The sequence below is a fragment of the Pinus tabuliformis genome, chromosome 9 (assembly GCF_031772625.1).
Source record: "Pinus tabuliformis cultivar Carrire ecotype Pingquan chromosome 9, CPIR1, whole genome shotgun sequence".
Classification (NCBI taxonomy): domain Eukaryota; kingdom Viridiplantae; phylum Streptophyta; class Pinopsida; order Pinales; family Pinaceae; genus Pinus; species Pinus tabuliformis.
The window spans coordinates 2,006,241,494-2,006,267,120 of record NC_142307.1 but is presented as its reverse complement, the minus strand read 5'-3'; the positions used below and the strand labels follow the sequence as shown (position 1 = coordinate 2,006,267,120).

Below are 25,627 nucleotides of genomic sequence, written 5' to 3'. Positions count from 1 at the left end.
GTTACAAATCCAACTCTCTATACCACGAAAATTATAGTTGGACTTACTATCAAGAAAATATGAAAACAACATTGAAAAGATAGTTATATGTAATTATACGTTATCTTCTCTAACATTGGACTTAAATTAAGGAAAATATCAAAACGATTTTGAGAAAAAAATAGTAAGGTGTATCTTATTGGTTAAGAATATAAAAAATATTTTAAAAATAATACATATATGAAAATTTAAGTAGATTTATCTAAAAAACTCTACTAAATTAATCAAAGTCTGACTATAAGGCACTAAAAAACCAGGTAACATCCCAATCCCAATAACAAGGAACCAGACCTTTCAATTCTCCTAACCCTAAAAATTCTTAAATACAATATTGAAAAAATAGTCATATATAATTAAGTACTATCGCTTTATTGTAAGTTAATTATTTTAAAGTTTTATTTACATGTATTTAAATAATTTTATTTGTTTTTATCACTATAGAACTTTTAAAAAATTACATAAAATTAAACGAATGATATAAAGTGAAACAGTTGAATGTCTCAAATTATGAATTCCCGTTATTAACATAGTTGCCATACAATTAATACAACTACCAAAATGATTTTGCTGACTGCAATATTATTTACCATTACTTAGGTATCGAAATATAGACTATAACAGAAGAGTTATTTACTATTAAAGTACACGAAGAATTTGAATATTTTCGTGAGATACATGGATATGTATCTTTATTAGATTAATCTTCTATTATTTTCATAGTCGGCTTAGAAATTAGTGGCACTAGATTTCTGCAGGGCGTTCTGCTCCACCGCGTCCTTTCCAGACATATTGACGAAGTCCAGGAATATGAATATTTGCAATGTAATTTTCCCACTGACATATTCTTAACATCAAATCCGAAACTCGCTTGCTCCTCTGCAGAGAGCTCTTGGAACAGCTTTTCCAAATTCGAGATATCGAATCTACACAATCATATTAAAATATGTTTCTTTATATTTCTGCGTGTTACACAAACATATTAAAATATTGTTTTGAGGCTTCTGTGATCAGTGTTTTGTGTGTAGTTTTCTTTCGGAGTTCTCGTATCTATAATTGTTTGCATCGACTTTTTGAGTCATCCACCATGGCTTATCATCAGGATAGATCAGTAATTGTGTAAGACAGATCTGTCTTACACAATCACTGATCTATCCTGATGATTAACCACCGTGGATATACAAATAATTATGGATATTAAAATATGTTTATTTATATATGCTCGTGAAAAGCAAATTTGTTTACTTAGGAGGTAATTGATGGCAACTCATTTATAATGGGTATTAAATAAGTAGAAATTATATGTCCACAATAAGATTATTAACCTATCAAAAATTTAATGAGGAACATATACAACCTAACTCATTTAATTTCCATTCACAAACTAATTATTTTCAGTCCGCTCTTGATTACCTTGCTTTGTTGAATGTATACGGCTTGTAGATCTTGGCCATGTACTCCAATTGCTCTGCAGTTGATGATGATAACCCAGGTGTCTGCAGGAAGACTATTGGGTTAGATATGCAATCTAAAGTTTAAATAAATACAAAATGCCTTTACAACTTACATTGTTCTGTGAACTAAAAACCGTTTCCAAAGCCTGCTGTAGTTCTCCATAGTATTAACGCAGGTCACTTGCTGCAGCAATCTGACTAGGTTTCCTCTGTTATCAATGTAAGGATTACATTTAAAATGTTGAAATATTAATTTTGTAAGGTCTCCGATGCTCAAGGGATTTACCACCGAAGAAGCAACGTGGTAAACCTTTACGCCACTCTTTTCCGCGTGTTTTGCCATGGCTGATAAAGTTGCATTTACAACCATGTCTATGGGTATCTGTAATTTGAATCGAACAAAAAAGGATTATAAAAATTTAGGTTGATGTGATCTATACTTTGAATATTGGAAAATCTTTCTCTCGGCAATAATCACATTCTTTTTATTAAGATTTTCGAACCATCTAGCAATATCTCTGATGTGATTTTCGCGTTTACCAATATAGAAAAAGGATTCTCAAGTACTTCAGAAACAGTTTTCCATATTGTGATATAGTTACTAACCAGATCGAGCACAGTATCTGGATCGGCCAAGAAGCAAGGTAATTGACCTTTGCCATAGCGCGTAATGGCTGGATCCAACATTCTGCGATTTAAATATTCGATTTAGCTCTTGTTATGTGTATTAATATTCGGTGAGATTCGTCAAATGATTATAACATACTTGTGGCCTTCGATCCATCCAGGAAAAGGTTGACTGTATGTGCTTTCAATTGTTGAAATATTAATTTCCCCTACTGCGTACTGTTTCCAGAAAACCAGTACGCTTCCCAGCGCAAATTAAAACAGCAGACACCTAGACAGCAGTTTTGCCAAAGCAATTTTCCCTGGAGCAGATAGAGCCGTGCGATATGGATGGGCAGCTGTCCGATTGAATGTACAGGGCCTGCAGCAATGAATTTGACGTGAAGTTGAATCTTCATTGACAGCCAGATTTATCAGTCATGCAATAAATGAAATTTAATGTGATTGGTAAACGTTGGTAAAAATAGTAAATACCAGGTTTTATTGCGGACATGGGGAATGTACCGCAACATCCAAAAATCTCAGGAATTAGATTTATTTGTGTGCTGCTCCATACCTTGTCTTAATTTCCAGTCTTGTCATAATAATTTTAAGCAGTTTTTCTGGTGTGTTGTTTTTAATGAAAAGAGCAGCAGCATAGAAACAGAGTGGCATTAGTGTTAATCTCTCAGCAATACAGCGCAGTAGCGCTCGAATGTAATTTCTGTGTTTTTGAAAGAATGTGTAGCAGCACGAGCTCAGATGAATGAAGCTTTCATGCACAGCAGTGCAGGGACTGTAAATGAAATGTAAGAGAGAAGCGCAGCAGCGCTTGAATGTGATTATGTGCTGCAGAGAAGAGTAGAAGCAGCAACGAAGGCACATCAGTGCAGAAAAGTAGACACATCAGTGTGTAAGTTTTTTGAGGAACAGAGATAGAGCTCTCTTTGTAATGCACAGCAGTGCAGAAGTTTTTTTTGTACGCAGCAGCGTGAATGTATGAAAGTAATTTACACACAGCAGTGTAAAATGTTTCAAGGAAGAAACAGAGTGTTACAGCAACGTGTTACAACAGTGTTCTGAGCTGAAACAGAGTGTTACAGCAACATGTTTTGTAAATGCACAGGAGTGCAGTCACAACAATGCAAAGTGCAGACACAGCAGTGAAAAACAGCGTGTTGATTTTTCAGAGGAGACAGAGTATTTTGTTTTCTGTAATGTACAGTAGTGCAGACACAGTAATGTATTTTCTATTTACAGCATGAAGTTTTTTTTAAAGTTTTTGAACTGTCTTTAAAGTAGCCTTGTAGAAATCCCTCTATGTGAGGAAGGCGAATTTGTATCAGTGGATTTACTATTTATGAATACAAGTTAATTTTTCTGTTGCTGTTACACTGTAACTCAAAAATTACTTGACATCAAAAATTTTATGTTGCTGCAACACCAGTTACAGCAACTAAAAAAAAAAACTGTGTTGCTGCAACAGCAGGACAGAGAACGATTTTCTGGGTTTTCTGTGTTAAAAACAGAGTATAAAAACAGAGCATTTTTTTTGTCTGTTTGTTATGGAATTTTCATAAATTCCCAACATGGTATCAGAGCTAGTCCAGGCTCTTTGAAGTGTCAAAGAAGCTGAAGGAAAGACCCTTGTTGCAGCAGCAGTAAAGCTTCTCCAGCTGTGTGAAGTTTCAGCCAAAGGGATTCAGGTATTTCTCAAGTTTTTGGGTTGCTGTTGAAGAAACAGTGAGTCATTTTAAAAACACAGTCAGGGATTTTAAAAATAGTTAAGAATGGCAAGATCAAAGAAGAAAGTGTCCAAATCCCCTAAGGTTGTGTCTCCCTCCTCTATTAAAATAGAAGACACTCTACTTGAAAGCATTCTATTTGAGGCTTCAAAGTTTGATGGAAATTTTGATATGTGGGAAATAAAATTGAGGGCTGTCTTACAGTGTCAAGGGAGTGAAATTTGGGAATCAGTGATGGATGATAGCAAGAAGGATAAAGAATCCAAGGAGCACAATGCAAAGGCAGCAAAGACTATCTTGGATGGACTGCCTGATTCTGTAAAGAAGAATCTAGGAAAATATTCATCAGCAAAGGATATTTGGGACAGACTGCATGACCTTCATGCAAAGGGAGCACTGACCATGACCATCAGTGAAGAAGAAAATTATGAACCCATCATAGAAGCTGAATGTGAGAAGGTTGACCTCATTAAACTTCAAGTAAAAGAAACGAATGAAGAGCTTGCCAAGCTTAAGAAGGAACTTGATGAAAGCAAGAGGAAACATCATGAAGAAGTCATATCCATGACAAATCAGCTGAATGAAGCAAAGAAGCAGGGAGATGTCTTGACAAGTCAACTTGAACAAAGGCACATAAGAGTGAACAAGCTTGTAGAAGAGATTGGACAGTACAAGGCAGAGGTTTCCTCCCTTAAGTCTGAACTACAAGAAGCCAGGAAGCAGGCAGAAGGAGCTGAAAAGAAAATGGAGAGCAGTCAAGCAGAAATCTCCAAAATGAAGTCTGATATTATCTCCCTTAAAATAGTAGCAGCTGAAGCTACTCGTAGCAAGGAAGAAACTGAGGGACAACTAGCAAAGAAAAATAATGAATGTGAAAAGTTAGAAGAAGAGATTGTCCTCCTCAGGAAGAAGGTTGAAGGGATGAACAAGATCATGAAGAGCTCTCAAGCCTTAGATGATATGCTCAGCTATCACAGATCTCCATATGATAAATCAGGACTTGGGTATGTAGGTGAACCCTCAAACAAGTATGAGGATGCCTTAAGCAAAGGAGATGTGAAGAAGCCAGAAAGAGCTAGTGATGCTCCTAGTTCCAGCAAAGGCAAGGAGAAAAATGAAGGCTGCAATAGAAGAAATCCTGCTCCAAGAAGAGAACCAGCTCCAAGAAGAAATGTAGCTGATGGAAAAAAGGCAAGAGGCAATGGTGATCATCAAAGGATCTCAAGGCAGCAAGGCTTCAGAAGTACATCAAAGAAACCTCCATCTCCCAGGTACCAAAGTTCATTTTTTGGTTATTGTTATGCTTGTTCAAACTTTGGTCATATGGCAAAAGACTGTAGAGCATTTCATAAAGATAAATGTTGTGGTCTCCGAAAATCTCCAAGAAACAATTTTAGAAGAAATCATGAAATGTTATTCATGAACAATGTTAAATGTTTCAAGTGTCATAACATTGGGCATATGGCACGAGATTGTAACTTGACATGGGCTCTTACACAAGCTAGACCCATGCAAAAGAAGAAAGTTAAACAAGTATGGAGAAGGAAAGAAATACAGTTAGAAAGTCTCTTGAGCTCTCCAACCGATCTAAGTTTCTTTTGAGAAGATTCTGCTGAAAGAAGATAAAGCATACACTAAAGGGGAGCTTGTAATTTTTGTCGCTGAACTGTCTTAACAGTCACTCTTTGATGAAGACCTTTTCATAAGAGAAAGATATGAAGTTAAATCTGCCATAAAAGCAGAGAAGAAAAGTATGCAAAGCAAGAAGACCCTCACAGCAGTGGGAAGACAGAACATAAAACAGCAGTTTGGAAATTTTTGTTATGGAGCACATGCATTGAAATGCATAGCAATGGAAGGTAGTTTCCTTCTATGTAATGTGAGAGAACATACTCACAGCAGAGTGAGTACAATACACAGCAGTAAAAAAAAATGTAATGTCTTTCTTCATATGCAATGCAGCATGCAAAGAAATGCATAAAGAAAAACAGGGACAACAGATTTTTAATGCACATGGGTGAATGATAATGTGTGGCAGCAGAGAAATGAAAGGAACTGCACAGTAGTGCATTGTGAAAAAAAATGAATGAAGACTAAGATTGTGTGAAGCAAGGGTGTTAATTTTTTTTGTTGTTGTTGTGTGGAGAATGCAGCGCAAAACAGCGTGAGGATGATTTCTCTCTATGTGCAAGTAATGGAGAGTAAAGAGTTAGTGTATGGGCAAACAGCAGTATGATAAAACAAAAGGCAGCCACATGCAAATTGCAGAGGCAACGCAGCGGCAAATAAAGACCAAGGATGACAGAATCTATGGTTATGGGTATGGACAGCAGTGCATAAGAAAAGGCAGCAGCGTGATGGCAAGAAGGAGAAGCACATTAGTGCGAAGAAAATGAAACCAGAACTAAGAGAGAATGAAGAAATGTGTTTTTACACAGCAATGCAAATAAGAAAATGCAGCAGCATGAAATTTTTTTGTTGAAGAAATGAAAGGTAATGGCACAGCAGCAGTGCGAGTGTAATCAATGAAGGGGAGCACACAGTGCGTATTTTTGTTGTTAAATGTGAAAGGAATGCACAGCAGCGCAAGAGCAATTTGAGAAGTTATTTTATGCACAACAGTGCAGTGATAGAGAGAGTGCTGAAACAACAATGCTGAAACAGAGTGCTGAAACAACAGTGCTGAGATAGAGTTGCTGAGATAAAGTTTTGTAATGGAATATGCAGCAGCATAAATGTATTGAAAATTTTACACACAGCAGTGTAATGTTTTTCAGGAGAAGACAGAGTCTGTAATGTATAGCAGTGTAGAGCATATTGCAGCCTAAGCACCATTGTGAAGAGCAATGCGAATGAAGATATTTTCACACACAGTAGTGTAAAATATCAGGCAGACACAGTAGTGTCAATTTGGACAGATTGAAGTGCCTCTGAAGCAGGCATGTTGGAATCCCTCTGTTAAGAGGTAGATGTTATTTGTGTGGAACAGAAGCGTTCCTTGGTGAATCCCTCTATCAAGAGGAAGATGCTTTTTAGCATACACATGGTAAATCCCTCTATCAAGAGGATGATGCTTTTCAGCATAGTCTCAGGTAAATCCCTCTATTAAGAGGAAGACAATTTTAATTGGTTGTGGAACTGCATCAGAAGCAGTTGGTGAATCCCTCTATGCGAGGGAGATGTCTTTGTAACAGCAGTGTTGGTGAATTCCTCTATGTGAGGAAGTGTTTGGGTACGACAGAATGCCCAGCAGTTGAAATTAAAGGGGAGTGTTGAAATATTAATTTCCCCTGCTGCGTACTGTTTCCAGAAAACCAGTACGCTTCCCAGCACAAATTAAAACAGCAGACACCTGGACAGCAGTTTTGCCAAAGCAATTTTCCCTGGAGCAGATAGAGCCGTGCGATATGGATGGGCAGCTGTCCGATTGAATGTACAGGGCCTGCAGCAATGAATTTGACGTGAAGTTGAATCTTCATTGACAGCCAGATTTATCAGTCATGCAATAAATGAAATTTAATGTGATTGGTAAACGTTGGTAAAAATAGTAAACAACAGGTTTTATTGCGGACATGGGGAATGTACCGCAACATCCAGAAATCTCAGGAATTAGATTTATTTGTCTGCTGCTCCATACCTTGTCTTAATTTCCAGTCTTGTCATAATAATTTTAAGCAGTTTTTCTGGTGTGTTGTTTTTAATGAAAAGAGCAGCAGCATAGAAACAGAGTGGCAGTAGTGTTAATCTCTCAGCAATACAGCGCAGTAGCGCTCGAATGTAATTTCTGTGTTTTTGAAAGAATGTGTAGCAGCACGAGCTCAGATGAATGAAGCTTTCATGCACAGCAGTGCAGGGACTGTAAATGAAATGTAAGAGAGAAGCGCAACAGCGCTTGAATGTGATTGTGTGCTGCAGAGAAGAGTAGAAGCAGCAACGAAGGCACATCAGTGCAGAAAAGTAGACACATCAGTGTGTAAGTTTTTTGAGGAACAGAGATAGAGCTCTCTTTGTAATGCACAACAGTGCAGAAGTTTTTTTTGTACGCAGCAGCATGAATGTATGAAAGTAATTTACACACAGCAGTGTAAAATGTTTCAAGGAAGAAACAGAGTGTTACAGCAACGTGTTATAGCAGCGTTCTGAGCTGAAACAGAGTGTTACAGCAACATGTTTTGTAAATGCACAGGGGTGCAGTCACAACAATGCAAAGTGCAGACACATCAGTGAAAAACAGCGTGTTGATTTTTCAGAGGAGACAGAGTATTTTGTTTTCTGTAATGTACAGCAGTGCAGACACAGTAATGTATTTTCTGTTTACAGCATGAAGTTTTTTTTAAAGTTTTTGAACTGTCTTTAAAGTAGCCTTGTAGAAATCCCTCTATGTGAGGAAGGCGAATTTGTATCAGTGGATTTACTGTTTATGAATACAAGTTAATTTTTCTGTTGCTGTTACACTGTAACTCAAAAAATACTTGACGTAATTTTACGTTGCTGCAACACCACGAGCAGCGTTGCTGCAACACCAGTTACAACAACTAAAAAAAAACAACTGTGTTGCTGCAACACCAGGACAGAGAACGATTTTCTGGGTTTTCTGTGTTAAAAACAGAATATAAAAACAGAGCATTTTTTTTTGTGTGTTTGTTATGGAATTTTCATAAATTCCCAACATCAATAACAGTCAGACGAACAATAACTACGGGTAAATCTTCCCTGCCATCGCATATTACCATCTCCGCCATTGCCTTGCTGAACACGTAAGTATCCTGCCAGCCGTATGATCTTGCCTATGGTGGGATTTGACATTGAAATTGAATGCTTTTATCAAAGTTGAATAGGTTTTACTATATTAATATGAAGGACACGATGATCAATGTTACAGAGATAATAAAAAAAAGGAACAAGATTGAAAGGACGAAATTTTTTGAAGTCAAATTCCAACCTTGGAAGAAACCATATTGATAGCCTTTACAAAAAGATAAATCAATAATTTATTTCTTTTAAAACACTAAGGTTAACCCATGTAAAACACTAATGTCAACTTCTATGGAAATTATATAAAAATTGCTTATAACTTTCAACTTCTAGGAAAATTTTATCCTATGTTCCGAGAAAAAAGATGTGGCTATGGTTACACCATGAAAGGAAAGGAGAATTCACAGCTATCGTTATAATGTCACCTTTCCATTCCCAAATCTTTCATCCTTTGAGCAACCTTCCCTTTCTTCAACTTGTAGTTTTGGAGATCTGAAAATTCAATCTCAAAATCTTCTAGAGCTTTGCTTGCTAAATGAAATTCAGCTTGGATGTCCAGAGGTGGAACACATATCGATTTCTCGTTAGCTATACTATACCCCATCTGAAATGGCTCCTCCAGTACTCGGCCTTGTCTTTGCCCGTTGACATATGCTGGAATGAAATAAACCAACAACGATGAGATCGATAAATAATTTAGGTTGAAACGGAGGATGAAATCGATGAGTTACTAGTAGAGATGTGCATCAAAAGTTGGGTTTTCTTGCAGCATTTGCCGAATTCTAGAAGGCGAATAATTGCCTTTGTGTTGGTGTCCAAAGCGACATCGTATCTGCAACAGATGGTGCTCTTAGTTGTATCTATGGTTAGCAGATTGCACAGAATCCAGATATTAAAATGAAGTCAAATATTAACACTATTCAAACAAATAATACAACAACCTTTCATCGAATGTTGTGTTGGCTGCCGAGCTGACAATAATGTCCACCTCCCTTGTAAGCACATCGACCATATCTTTTTCAATTCCAAGATTTTGTTTCGTCATATCGCCAGCCATAGGGACCAGTCTTTTCAACATGAATTCATGGAATTCATTACCATGAATTTCACGCAACCCTTTGAATAACTCGCTGTTCATAACCTGACTTTCGCAAATTATTAGAAATTGTTATGATCATCGCATAAGTCTAGTAATCTCATTTCTAGTACTTAACTCTAGAAGAGGATATTCATCATACTTCATTTATCAATCTTTTCGATGCAGAGGTGGACTCATGATCAGCCCTGATTATCAAAAACAGCTTTCCGATATCTGGTTGCATTCTCAATATTTTTTCTATCAACATTGCAGATATGAGAAACAAGCGTTCATTAATAACGAGTGAGCCAGCAGGAGGTGATCTAAATAACTAAATTAGAAATAATTAATAACTTGAGGAAGTTGTGTTACACCTTTTCCCAGAAAACCCGTGGCACCAGTGATGAGAAAGTTCTTCCTCCTCAGAAAATCTACAATTCCAAGACTGTTGAAATCTAATTTCAACGCAGACCACCAGAAACCGTGAACCAAGCCAGAAACTGTTCACCGGATTTTCTCGGAGCGATTTGCCGACGAAGGAATAATCCGGGAAGGAGCTCCGAGAAAATATGGAGCTGACGCGTGGTTGACCCCTGACGTAACGCAACGTAAGAATCTCGGAGGTTAACGTTCAGCACTTGTTGGCCTTCCGATATCATTTTCGCCGTTTGATCTGCTCCACTTTCCTCCGCCGTTGATCGATTGAAGCTGCATACAAACCAAGGTCAAATCATATTTTGCGTGGAGTAAATTAAAAGCATGGTTGACCATACGTTTTAATTAATGAACTGTCATATGCGTAGGTGAAGTTTTAATGTTTCTTTTATGCGGGAGGTATGGGCATAAATTTTATATGTGTTATATTTTAAATCGAGCGTTGACCATATGTAAGGTAAAAAGAAAGGCCACGGTAATATAGAGTTTTTTTTACGTATTATGTTTTATATAGCGAGCAAAACATATATGCTCGAGTCTTGCTCATTGTATTTTTTGCAAGGGGAAACACACTGCAGTGTGTAGAAAAACAAGAACAGGGGCGTGAGTTTTTTTTGTGATGTAATTTTTTTTTATGTGTTGGCCATCGTAAAATAGAGGAGTAGCTAAAGAAAACCATGTGTGGTTTTGCACAGCAGTGCATAAAGAAAATGGTGGAGCCTAAGTTGTTTTTACACCAGTGAATGTAAATTTTGTTTTACAGCAGTAAGCTCATGTAAACTTTTGTTACAGCAGTAAGTTGTTTTTCACAGCAGTGAATATGAAAATGATTTTACAGTGGTAAATCTTTGTATCAGGTTTTAATGAATAGAATGTTTTATGGTGGTGAAATACTTTGTCTCTCAGTGAAATTTTTTTTGAGTCTTCCTGTGCACAAAAAGATCCTGGAGTAAAGTAAAACAGAGCATTGTCTCTGTGTGTGTGTTTGTTTATTTGGTTTTGGTATTTTCCCCATCAAAAATACCCAACAGTGGTATCAGAGCAGGCTTAGGCTCTTTAAAAAAAAGTTAAAGAAGCTGAAGGGAGAAGGTTGTTGCTGCAGCAAAACTTCTCAGGCAGACAGAAGACTCAGACAACAAAGGATTCAGGTATTCTTCATAGCTATCTTGTTTGTTATTGAAGAGACAGTCAGTGTTTTAAATACACAGTCAAGGAATGGCCAGCACAAGCACTGGTATGGGTTTGTTTAACACCCAGCTCCCACAGTTTAATGGGAAAAACTATGAATACTGGGCAATAACCATGACAGCCCTGTTTGCCTCTCAAGACTTATGGGAAATAGTTGAGGAAGGTTTTGAAGAACCAGCAGATGAAACTGAGTTCAATGCACTAACTCAGGGAGAGAGAGATCAGCTGAAGAGCAATAGAAAGAAGGATTCGAAAGCCCGTATGTTGTTGTATCTAGCAGTAGACCAGAGTGTGTTTCCAAGGTTAGCAGCAGCTAAGACAGCAAATGAAGCATGGCAAACCCTCAAGACAGCCTATCAAGGCATGGAGAGAGTGAAGACAGCAAAGCTACAATTGCTGAGAAAGGATTTTGAGAACTTGAACATGAAGGAGTCAGATAACATTGACTCATTCTTCACTCATGTGATTGGAGTAATCACACAAATGAGAACTCATGGAGAAACCATTGAAGACAGAAGGATTGTGGAGAAAATATTGAGGGTCTTACCCTCGAGGTTTGATGCCATAGTCACCACCATTGAAGAGACAAAGGATCTCTCAAGCTATTCAGTTGATGAGCTACATGCATCACTGATAACACATGAGCAGAGGTTGAGTAGGAATGAAAACTCATCTCTTGAGCAAGCCTTCAAGACCCAGATGTCCTTTGGAAGAGGTAGAGGTCAAGGAAGAGGAAACCGAAGAGGAAGAGGCAGAAGCCAGAACAGAGGTGGAAGGAACAGCCCAGCAAATACACAAGGAAGAGGCAGCAATCCAAATCAGAACCAAGGTCAAGGCAGCAGCCAACAAGGAGGACAACATCATACTCAAGGACAAAGGTATGATAAATCTAATGTTCAATGCTATTATTGCAAAAAGTATGGACATTATGCTAGTGATTGTAGAAAGAAACAGCACGATATGAACAACAGACAAAATGCAAATGTTACAAGAGAAAACAGCAGTCAAAATAATGTCCTGTTAGCTTGTAACATGGCTGAAACACATAGTGAAGACATATGGTTTTTAGACTCAGGTTGCAGCAACCATATGACAGGAAACATTGCCCTCTTCTCAGCCTTAAATCAAAACTTGAAATCAGAAGTCACACTAGGAACTGATAGCAAAGTCTCTGTTATGGGAAAAGGGGAGGTAAAAATATTTACAAAACAAGGAGAAAGGAAAACCATAGCAAATGTATACTATGTCCCCGGAATGAGATGTAATCTCTTGAGTGTTGGACAGCTTGTCCATAAGGGGTACAATGTTTTCTTTAAAAATGATGTATGCACCATCATGGATATACCACCCAGCAAAAGATGCATTGCTGAAGTGAAGATGACAAGGAACAGGATGTTCCCTTTGAGGATCAGGGCAGATTTGAAAAACAAAAATGAAATTGCAGCAGTTACCCAAGAGGCCTTCCAAAGCGTGCCAAAGGATGAAAATTGGTTGTGGCACTTGAGATTTGGGCATCTCAATTTTGGAGGTCTAAATTTGTTGAGTAAGAAAGGAATGGTAAAGGGATTACCATTGATAGAGAAACCGGACAGCCTATGTGAAGGCTGCATTTTGGGAAAACAACATAGAGAAAGTTTTCCATCAGGGAAAAGCATAAGGGCAAAGACACCCTTAGAGATTATCCACTCAGATTTGTGTGGACCAATGCAAGCTCCATCGTTAGCTGGCAGCCTATATTTCTTGACATTCATTGATGATTTTACAAGAAAGACTTGGATATATTTCCTCAAGAACAAAAGTGAAGTCTTTGAGAAATTCCAAAATTTCAAAGCACTTGTGGAGAACCAAAGCGGGCTGCACATAAAAGTATTGAGAACTGATAGAGGAGGTGAGTATATCTCAAATGAATTCCTAAAGTTTTGTAGAGAAAATGGAATACAAAAACAGTTCACAACTCGGTACACCCCACAGCAAAATGGAGTTGCTGAAAGGAAGAACAGAACCATCATGGAGATGGCAAGGAGCATGTTGAAGGCAAAGCATTTGCCAAATGAGTATTGGGCTGAAGCTGTACATTGTGCAGTTTATATATTGAACAGGTGTCCTACAAAAGCAGTCATGAACAAAGTGCCAGAAGAGGCATGGAGTGGGAGAAAGCAAGGAGTCACCCACATGAGAGTTTTTGGGTGTGTGGGCTATGCACACATACCAGATCAGCTAAGGAGGAAGTTGGACAGCAAAGGGGAGAAATGCATCTTCATTGGATACAGTGATGAATCCAAAGCCTACAGGCTGTACATTCCATCTACCAAGAAGTTTTTTGTCAGCAGGGATGTTCAATTCATTGAAGAGGAAGCTTGGGATGGAAGCATAGAGAAAACAGTGAATGTCAAGAGCTGTTTGTCTCATGATGAAGATGAAGAGGAAGTGGCTGAAATGAATCCCCAAACAGCAGCGCCAACACAAGGACAGCAAGGGACACCATTGAGGACAACACAAGGACAGCAAGGGACACCATTGAGGATCAATGAGAGTGCTTCTCCAAGCACACCACAAGGAGGAAATTCAAGTGCATCTTCAAGCACTTGCACACCAAGTGAAAGAGGTAAGAAATTTAGAAATCTAAGTGACATTTATGAAGAAGGAATGAATTCCTTATTTGCCTTGTATTGTCATGTTGATGATCCTATTCATTTCGAAGAAGCAATCAAAGATAGGAAATGGATAGAAGCTATGGATGAGGAGATGAACGCCATAGAGAGAAACAAAACATGGGATTTGGTTGAGTTACCAAAAGGCAAAGAAGTCATTGGAGTGAAATGGGTCTACAAGACCAAAAGCAATGCTGAAGGCAAGATTGAAAGGCATAAAGCAAGGCTGGTTGTTAAAGGGTACAAGCAGCAATATGGAAGAGATTATGAGGAGACTTTCGCACCGGTTGCAAGAATGGAAACCGTGAGAGCAGTGCTGTCCATAGCAGCACAAAACAAATGGAAAGTCTACCAAATGGATGTGAAATCAGCATTCCTAAATGGAGTGTTAATAGAAGAGGTTTATGTGGAACAGCCTCTCGGATATGAGAAGAAAGGAGAAGAGCACAAAGTGTGCAGATTGAAGAAAGCTCTTTATGGGCTGAAGCAAGCGCCAAGAGCATGGTACAGTAGGATAGATTCATATCTATTGGATAATGAATTTGACAAATGTGAAGGAGAACCCATAGTCTACATCAAGGAAAAGGATGGTAAGATTTTAATTGTTGTTTTGTACGTTGATGATGTGATTTTCACAGGTAATGATGATCAGCTCATTAAAAATTTTAAATCAGTCATGAAGGATGAATTTGAAATGACTGATATGGGTTTCTTGAGATACTTCTTAGGCATAGAAGTAGATCAAAATGAAAAATGAATTTTTATATCTCAAGCAAGATATGTAAATCAAGTTTTGGACAGATTTAACATGCAAGAATGCAAGGCAGCCATCACTCCCACAGTAATGGGATTAAAACTCAGCAGAGAGGACAGCAGCAAGGATTTTGATCCTAGCTTGTATAAAAGTATTGTGGGCAGCCTTATGTATTTAACAGCAACTAGGCCTGATTTAATGTATGCTGTTAGTTTAATTTCCAGGTTCATGGAGAGGCCGAAGGAGGCACATTGGCAGGCAGCAAAGAGAATTTTGAGGTATGTCAAAGGTACCAAAATGTTTGGAATTTTATATCATGCCTCAGAACATTCAGATTTGGTTGGATACACAGATAGCGATTGGGCTGGAAGTGTAGATGATCGGAAGAGCACTTCCGGTTATGTTTTTCATATGGGTTCAGGAGCCATTTCATGGGCTTCTAAGAAGCAGTCCATTGTAGCATTGTCTACAGCAGAGGCTGAATATGTGGCAGCGACAGCAGCAGCTTGTCAGGCAGTGTGGATGAGAAGAATGTTGAGAAGCTTAGGCCAAGAGCAGGCAAAAGCGACAGTGATTTTTTGTGACAATAGCTCAGCTATTGCATTGTCAAAGAATTCAGTGTTTCATAAGAGAACGAAACACATTGATACAAGATTTCACTACATCAGAGAATTGGTGAACAATGGAGAAATTGTCCTAGAACATTGCAGGACTCAGGAACAGGTTGCAGACATCTTGACAAAGCCATTGGATCAGAAAAGCTTTGAATTTTTGAGGAAGTGTCTCGGTATGACCGAATGCCCAGCTGTTGAAATTAAAGGGGAGTGTTGAAATCTAATTTCAACGCAGACCACCAGAAACCGTGAACCAAGCCAGAAACTGTTCACCGGATTTTCTCGGAGCGATTTGCCGACGAAGGAATAATCCGGGAAGGAGCTCCGAGAAAATATGGAGCTGACGCGTGGTTGACCCCTGACGTAACGCAACGTAAGAATCTCGGAGGTTAACGTTCAGCACTTGTTGGCCTTCCGATATCATTTTCGCCGTTTGATCTGCTCCACTTTCCTCCGCCGTTGATCGATTGAAGCTGCATACAAACCAAGGTCAAATCATATTTTGCGTGGAGTAAATTAAAAGCATGGTTGACCATACGTTTTAATTAATGAACTGTCATATGCGTAGGTGAAGTTTTAATGTTTCTTTTATGCGGGAGGTATGGGCATAAATTTTATATGTGTTATATTTTAAATCGAGCGTTGACCATATGTAAGGTAAAAAGAAAGGCCACGGTAATATAGAGTTTTTTTTACGTATTATGTTTTATACATAGCGAGCAAAAACATATATGCTCGAGTCTTGCTCATTGTATTTTTGGCAAGGGGAAACACACTGCAGTGTGTAGAAAAACAAGAACAGGGGCGTGAGTTTTTTTTGTGATGTAATTTTTTTTATGTGTTGGCCATCGTAAAACAGAGGAGTAGCTAAAGAAAACCATGTGTGGTTTTGCACAGCAGTGCATAAAGAAAATGGTGGAGCCTAAGTTGTTTTTACACCAGTGAATGTAAATTTTGTTTTACAGCAGTAAGATCATGTAAACTTTTGTTACAGCAGTAAGTTGTTTTTCACAGCAGTGAATATGAAAATGATTTTACAGTGGTAAATCTTTGTATCAGGTTTTAATGAATAGAATGTTTTTATGGTGGTGAAATACTTTGTCTCTCAGTGAAATTTTTTTTGAGTCTTCCTGTGCACAAAAAGATCCTGGAGTAAAGTAAAACAGAGCATTGTCTCTGTGTGTGTGTTTGTTTATTTGGTTTTGGTATTTTCCCCATCAAAAATACCCAACAAAGACCCTTGCATGGGGCTATAGAAGTGTTCTCAGTATTCCCCCCAGCGATTGTGGCAGCCGGTAATCCGCTTCTTCTGCTCCGTGAGAATAAAGTGCCTTTTGAGGCTTCATGTTTTGTGCTCATCAACACTAACTCGTCTGAATCTGCTCTTGTGCAGCAGAATCGATTAGGTTTTCTTGACTTACTACCTACCCCATGATTTATTAGTACTGAACTGGGAAACGAAAAAGACGACGGGATAGTCCGCTTGATGGGGAGGAGCAGTTCTGATTTCTTATCCCTCATATAACGAGCAGGAAAAAAACATAAAGTAAGATTGGGATGTGGAACTGTTTGTGACATAGCCATGACAGCCAAAATAATATTAGACTCCCAGAGTTTTACAGACAAATCGACGAACACTGCAAACAAGGAAATACTGAACATAAACCTATATTATCAACGTATAAAATATATCAATATATTGACATTATCAACGGACGAATATATTTCGGCCACAGCAGACTTAAATGAATAGCACTAATGACTAGTCACCAGAATTAATGACAAGACCAAAGGATGAAGTTGTTGAACCAACTACACACGCGAGAGTCGCATGATATTAAATGCGACGATGACAGAAAAAGGAATTATAGCATGTAATTAGTTTCCAGAGGCAGTGACATAGTTGCTGAGAATTTCTGGAATCTTGGGCATTACAATATGATATTAAATGCGACGGTGACAAAAAACAGGAATTATAAGGTGTTACAGCATGTATGTTTCCAGAGGCAGTGACATACTTGATGAGAAGAATCTTGTGTGCACTGTATCTGTGCATTGTTTGAAGAGCCTAAGAGCTCACAGTTTAGGATGAATATTTCACCCATTTTATGAAAAAGGTATTTTCAATTTTTTTTTTGCAATTATGATTTATATTAATATAATTAACATGACAATTATGATTTATATTAATATAATTAACATCATTATACATGTATAAAACATTTTAATAAAATAGAACTTGAATATAATATATTTGGATATATTTTATTAAATTATATTGTTTTTAAATTTTGATTTTAGATTTATAAAATGTTATACTCCTGAATATAATATATTTGGATATATTTTATTAAACTATATTGTTTTTAAATTTTGCTTTTAGATTTATAAAATGTTATACTCTTAAATATGATATATTTATATATATTTTATTAAAATATATTGTTTTTTAATCTTGATTTTAAATTTATGGAATGCTAGAATATAAGTCTCTTTGTGATACACATACACATGCATGTGAATGTGATGGAATTACATAAGCATAAATGAAAGATAGATTCTTGGGGTTGGCTTATATTAACTTCATATAAGATTGCAAATATTAAAGCTTTAAATCTGATTGAAAATTCATATTATTTAATTTTACGAATTCATTCATATCTTATGGCCCCTTCACTTTTATTTATAGCTTTTTAATTTAACGGTATCACAAATATTTAAGATTTATACTCTATTGAAATTTGATACTATTCAATTGTATGTGTTGATTCATAGCTTATGACCCTTTTTTTTATCGGTAAGATTATATTTATTTGTTGGATATTAGAAAATGTCCGATTGTCATTTATTAGAAAGTATTTATTTCTCGGGATAGTGTATTTATGTATTTTATTTAGAAAACAAGGATCGCATTATCAAATGAGTGTGAGTGAATAATGATCTTCCTAATGTGTTAATGGTAATCTAAACATGGAAAAATAATAATATGTTAATTTAGGGGCAGGATTAAAAATATTTTTATAATAGATTTTGATATTGTGTAAAAAGATGAAATGTAGGAAACCAAATTAGCATTTGGAATAATAACTTTTTTATCCATGGAAGTTTTGTATGATTGTGAAATTCTAGTTTTTCTAATGGTGCTAAGTTAACTTTCGTCTAATATAAAATACATATGTTTGTGTTAGTACAACAATTGAGTAGCTAAAAGATGGATTTCCTTAAAATATTTTGTAGAGTTATAGAGAAGAATTTCTTCTTGTGCACTGCTCACACGAACTTGATGATGGGAAAAATTAGCAGTGGGGCGAGAAAAACGTGCATGCATTCTTAGAAATGAACATGTATTCTTAATCCTATAGCCTTGATGCACCTAGAACCTCCATGCATGTTTTTTGACTAAAATATTTTAGGAACATGCATCGTTTCCTCAATAGGAGGGTGCATGCACTTTAGAGGCATGCACATTCTTAAGTAGGAGTACACATGCCTTTTAGAACACACATCCATTCTTATGTAAGAGTGAACATGTGTTCTAAAGCATGTGCACATTCTTATTAGGATGTCTAGGGCCTCAAGACCAATATCTGGTGCTCAAAATTGGTAATGGTACCTATATAACTAGTTAAAGGCAAAAAATCACATTGAAAATTCATTATGGTGGTTCAAGGTGTCATTCACGGTTCAAAAAATCTATACGCTTACTTTAAGGCATAACTCTCAAGTTTATTCCCCTAATCATATCCAAGGTTCACATTCTCATACTTATTTAAAATACTCATAATGTTAATTATCCTCATCTAGACACCAAGGGTACATTAGAAAGGTACTTTATAGTTGTTCAACATCTTCTTATTGGTCCTAGATGCCTACAATCTTCCTTTAGAACCTTATGTCTATGTTTGATCTCTTAATCATGTCCAACGACCCAAAACACATGCTCCATGCTCAAATCTAGTAATCATCCAAGTATTCCCACTATAATGCCAAAGTTATCACCAAGAGGTCATTTATGATGGTTTGAGGTGTCATTCATGATGCTTGAGTCGTAGAATATACTTAATACCTTGACAAGTTCAATGTGGTAGTTTGAGACATCTTGTTTGGCCCTATATGTCTAAACATTTTATACATTAAAGATAAGGTTGGGGTTTCCCCCACTATATCAAGGTCTTGAGACCCATACTTAACGCTCAAAACCTTGTGGGTACACTAATATCTCTTCTTAGAGGCCAAGGATACCATTAATAGGTCATGTGTGGTGCTTTGAGGATTTTTTCATGGCCCTAGATGCTTCAAGGCTTCCATTAGGAGCTAAGGCATGGCCTTCTTCCCTAATTTGTTTCCAAGATGTTGGGACATATACCTACTGCTTAAAACCACCTATTGACATCCATGTGGCACCAACATCCCCAACCATAGTCTAAGGAACCCTCAAGAGGCCATGTGTGCTTGTTCAAGGTATACTCATTGGCTGTAGAGGGTGAGAATCTTTCTTTAAGGCATCAACTTCATGTTTCCTCCCATAATCATGGCCAGGGAACCAAGATCTATACCTAGTGTTCAATAATTTTATTGGCATCTATATACCTAGTTATAAGCAAAGGATGCCCTTAAGAAGTCATTTGTGATGGCTTAAGGTGTCATTCATAGCGCTAAATGTGTAGAAGCTTCCTTTAGGGTCAAACTCTTAGGTTTATTCTCTAATCATATGTAGCGCCTAGAGCCATGTTAGGGCTATTTTTGACATGACTCAAGTAATAGCACAACTTGCAACCAAAAAACCCCCAATAAGTATTGACCCTTTTGGCATCACCTGTGAAAATAGGCAAATTCTCACCTGAATCACTAATGGGAGCTATGAGAAGTAGGTTTCTACAACAATGAGGGGAAACAAAATTCATAATGGGAAGGAATTTCATGCTACTCAACCATCAATTTAGACAATAACCCTGTTAACATACATCCATAACATTGATGACAACTTTATTACAGGTCTCTCAATTTGACCTTTAGATGGCTCTAATTAATTAATCCTATGGGTTATGGGCCCATGAAATTTTTCTTCTATCACCTTATTGCACAACAATGAACTATAAATTTTTGTGCAACAATGGAGCTCCCAAACCATGCTCCAATTGCACCACAAAATCTCCTAGCGACATTTAACTTCATGCATATTCCACATTTCTCGCTAATGCATAATACCTATGAATCGACGCTCACAGTCCCACCATGATGTCACAGGTCAAGGTTTCGAGACTGGGATGAGGTTGGAGGGTCAAATTCTTTTATTTCTCTCTACAAGAACTGACTAATGCTGGACCCAACCACCCAATTGGGCCTCGATCAAGTTGGGGGTCAGGCTTCTATTAGGAAAAATACTAAGAGGGGGCTGAATCAATATTTTTTTTCAATTAGTCTTCAATTTCAAATTCAGAAAAGTGTACACTATTTTTCTTTCGATAACTTGCATGTGTATGTGCTTTTAGTGAGTGAAGGTTGCGTATGTGCAAATTACCAATTTTCACAATCTTAATAAGTTGTTTAATCTAAGCATTACATCATTATTTCATTAATCATGAGAAGTAAATAGTAGATAAAGCATAATCGATAGAAACACATCAACATATAAGGACATCAGGATTTTAGGTGGAAACCCAATGTGGGAGAAAACCGTCGTTGTTGTGATCTCTGCCAGCTTCAAAAAAATATTCTTACAATTTTGTATTGGCGTAGATTCTTTCCAACATGTAGGCTCCTACCTGTAGGAGGCTACAACCTCCACTCGTTCTCCAACTCCTACTTGAAGGGAGCTACTACCCCCTGATCAAGTTTATTGCCTCCTACCAGAAGGAATTTCTAACTCCCTTACTAAAGGATACAACACTCAAGACCTCTATGGATCCACGTGTCCCTATCAACCTTAAAAAACATGCAAGCCGCCTGATTACTGAATACCAATAACCAAATCATTGAATCATTGAACCAACCACTGAATACTAATAGTGAATCACTAAATAATTGAATTGCCAAATCATTGAACCAATCATTGAATAACAATACTAAATTACTACAACCATATCATACCAATGCACAACCAATCACTAATATAGTCGGGCACAACAAACATATTGATGAAGACAAACAACACTAAAAACTTTGTTCAAATAAAAAACTATACGTGACTGCCATTAAGTGGATCTGCATATATATATGCGACTTCCATCAAGTGGCTCTGCTTATATATGCGACTCTCATGCATAGCACAAACATACAAATCTCAAAATATTCTTTTCACCAAACTCTCTGTCAAACACAACTTTTGTATACAATACACTCTGCAACAAGTGTATCAATATGTTAAAGTCATTCAAACCCTCTCTGCAACAAGCTTATCAATATGCCAAATACCAAGTCAACATATCTCATCTACCATCATTATAATCATAAATTAATATGGAAACAACTATCAATTAAACACTCCCATGCATCATAGTGACTGCAATCAACGAAAACAAATAATAAGCAACTAATTTAATCAACCCACATTAACTTGGATATTATACATGACTATTCTGAAACATATCCTCATATGTATGTGACATTAGCAAATACAACTTGCGTACAGATCTCAAATCACTAAATTAAATTATCTTTGCAAACACAACCCATGCCAAACAAAGATCTATGCACACACATTCAAATCATAGTTCTATTATAACCACAGATTTTGCATTGTCAGTAACTTAAATATTTTTCCATAATCACGCCCACAATAAGAAAATCAATCAAGCATACTTTCATATCTCTCAGATTTGAGCATTCTCCTTGCTCCTTAGTGCACACATGTTCCAAATCATATCACGCATGAATATTCCATCCAATGCACACCCAATTCCTTAATCTCCTTCTCCTTTTATAGCTTTTTACCTTACCAATACCATAGGAAAAGCTTTTTGGTAATTGCTATCGGTAATTGTTGACAGGATCAAATAGATGTTGTCATAGTACTGTGGGCATTTACCATGAGGAAATCTCTAAGTTTTCTATTTTCCATGGGTAGGGTCATGTATGCAACTCTTTTTCATTAGACTTGCATATGTATGTGACTCTTCTTCACAGGGGTCGTGTATACTTTTCAAATTTCACATTTTTCATGTTGTATATTGTGACTAAGTTGTCAGTACTCTTCATTATCCTCTGCAATTCTTGTACCATCATTCATGTCATTAGTAATAGTTATATAAAACATAATATTATAACCAAGTGGACATCAAGGACATATTTTTCATGCAGGTTGCCATCAAGGACAACATACTATCAATAATGCCAATAACTTCTCCTGGCCTTCCTCCATTGTTGGCTTTGACTTTCATTAGACCTGATTCCTAATTCCATTCTCTCTCGACAACCCCAATCATTCCTTCAAACAATATTGGTTCATAAACTTAGTGCACATACTATCATCCTTGCGATCTTCCATTTAGGTCGCCTAGAACCAATGACGACATCCAATAACTCCCTTGTGCTTCTCTCCTTTCTGTGATAAACACAGTTGCTGATAGGGTTGTACAAAATAAACACAAGGGATTCAAATAATGTGAAATATAAAAAAAAACATATTACATTAACTCAGGACACAAATTCGTCCTAATATATCACAAATCCATCAAATGCGGCCTAACATATCGGGCCTAACCCCAAGGGCATCGAGAAGATTTGACCTCGTGACCTCTCAATAGACAAGGTACTTAGCAACGACGACTCGACCAATTGAACTATCCCCAGGGCTTTAAAATAAATACTTAATTGTTAATTAAGGCAATAGACAAGGTACTTAGCAATGAGGGCTCAACCAATTAAACAATCCCCAGGGCTTTTAAATAAATACTTCGATGTTAATTAATAGAGATATGCTATTTAAATAGATAATTTGTGTAAAAGAGAATTGTTTTCAATTTTCTTTGATCACTCGTAATGACTGACCAGTTCATTTGAGTGGTTAATAAGTTGTGTGGATGGCTTTAATTTTCTTTTTAAGATCTCCAACTAGTACATTTAATCTATGGGCAGATAGCCTTTAATGTTTTGGAGGGTTCAATTATCAATGATAACATCGTTTTATTTTCGTTTTGTTCCATGTTTTCTTAAGATCTTGGATCTGGAGTAACAGAATGAATTTCTTTGTCAAAATGATTTAATTATGAACACTGAAATCTAACTACTAAACTAGAAACCATTTAAGAATACAATCAACGAAAAACCTTCATAAACAAACGGAAAGAGAGCCATTTAAGATTTGCAATATTCTAATAAAATTCTAAAGCTTCTCCAACCCCTGAAAATAACTACTTGCTAATAAGCATTAAATAAACAGTGCAGTATATACTTACAATTAGATTTTAGTAGGTCAATTATCTGAAGATAGGTATACATAACCCCTCATTTAATGGCCATTATCTGGCCATTAGCAAGCCACATATTTGTTTCCCGGGCAAAGACGATTTACTTGTACAATGTACTTAAGTCGAATTCAATCTGCCATGTTATGTCCGGATTTCTAATTATTTAGTTTGGGTTCTGAAATTGTTTTACTATGATAAAGCTGGTATAAATTTCAATCATTTGCACACCCGATTATGCATTTACTATGATAAAACTTGTATAAATTTCAATCCTTTGCACACCAGATTATGCATTAAGAATTACTTTTTGTCTTTTATAAATCTTATCGTATATACATTTGACATCCGTTCATAAATTCCCTCGTCTTTTACTAATCTTATCGTCTCTAAATTTGACATCCTTTCGGAAATTCTTTTTTGTCTTTTACAAAACTTGTCGTCTCTCCATTTGGCATCCTTTCAGAGATTCCATTTTGTCTACTCTAAATCTCATCGTCTCTCAATTTGACATTTTTTTTCATATAATTAATATTACAACATATAGTAAATAGGGTTGATATATGTAAACTTATATCAATTAATTGATATATGTTAAAAAAAATAATTATGATTATTAATGATAATGAAGTTAGAAATAATTCATTCCTACTTGTCTATGGTTGTAATTCTCCATTTGAGGAGTTTGTTCCTACATAATAGGAATTTAGTTTCTCCTAGTTTAGTGTGTGGTTGAGAGAATCTCTCAACCACACTACTGTACGTGTAAGATAGCATTCCTATCTTGAGACTATTGATTGTATAAATTTGTGTGTAATTTCCTCATTCAAATTAATAGAATATATTTTGAGTGTCTGCAATTTTATCTTGGTATCAGAGCTTCAGAGCCCGTAAGGGCCTCTGGCCCTTCTTGGGCATAGGAAAATAAATCATTTATATTAGTCATTTATATTAGTGTTAAGTTTGTTTGTCCATTGAGGTGATCTGTGGCAGTATAGTGGAATAGATACGAGCTGCAGGAGGAGAGAATTTGTTTCCGGTTGACATGACTCGAGTCGAATGATGGGGCGGTAGACTGCCAAAGTTTGATCGCTGAAGAAGGAGCTGCTTGGAGTGGCCTAAGGTCCGTAGGAAAACATAAGCATTTTTTAAGGAAAAAAACTTGATGCTAGACTTCAATGGTCAGACTATTGTGGTGAATCTAATGTGATTGCGGGAGATCTCGGATACACATCCCTGGATGTGTGGCTGTGTGAGAACCCGCGTAATCTTGTGGGTGAGTAGCAGCGGATTTTTTTTGGGAAAGGTTGTATTATGCTCCTTGGAATCTGCGTGAAAAGCATTGCTTGTGAGATACATTGGGTGAAACCAGCCAAGGAAAACCAGTCATCGCAATCGCTGGAGCTGCATGATGTGGCTTTAGCTGTAAACGTGTTGGAGACCACCCGATTCTCCAGTGAAATCTGTTTCATTGTTTGGCGCCTGCTGCGAGAGGAGAGAGATCCGATCAAGAGCCAGTAGATCGGTTGAGCCGGCGGTGATGCTGACTTGATGCCGAGCAGTCAGCAGATCTGGTAACGCTGGGTCGAAAATTGCGATGGCGCTCCAGGTCGAACATCAAAAATCTGATTAACCCCTTCGTGGCTGGCGTGGCCGTCGTGTAAGCTGGCGTGGCTGGCGTGGCCGTGAAGAGAAAGCAGAAGTGGTCAGCGGCCTTGCGCATAGTCACGAAAGACTCGTCTGCGCAGGGGAGCGGGGACCCCAGGGATTTATGGGGAATTATTTTATTTATTCAAATTGTACTTGAGCTATTTTGACCATTATCGCTTGCTCACTGTTGCTGGAGTTGGGAAATCCCCGGGGGTCACGCCAATTTGGAACCAGAGCCTCTGATACAAGTATTTTT

The 25,627-nt window shown here is 37.1% G+C and overlaps 1 pseudogene; it reads right to left on the bottom strand.

Annotated features, from left to right (window-relative positions):
* Window positions 1-780: 780 nt before the first annotated feature.
* On the bottom strand, window positions 781-25,444 carry LOC149157085 (fatty acyl-CoA reductase 2, chloroplastic-like; annotated as a pseudogene).
* Window positions 25,445-25,627: the final 183 nt, after the last annotated feature.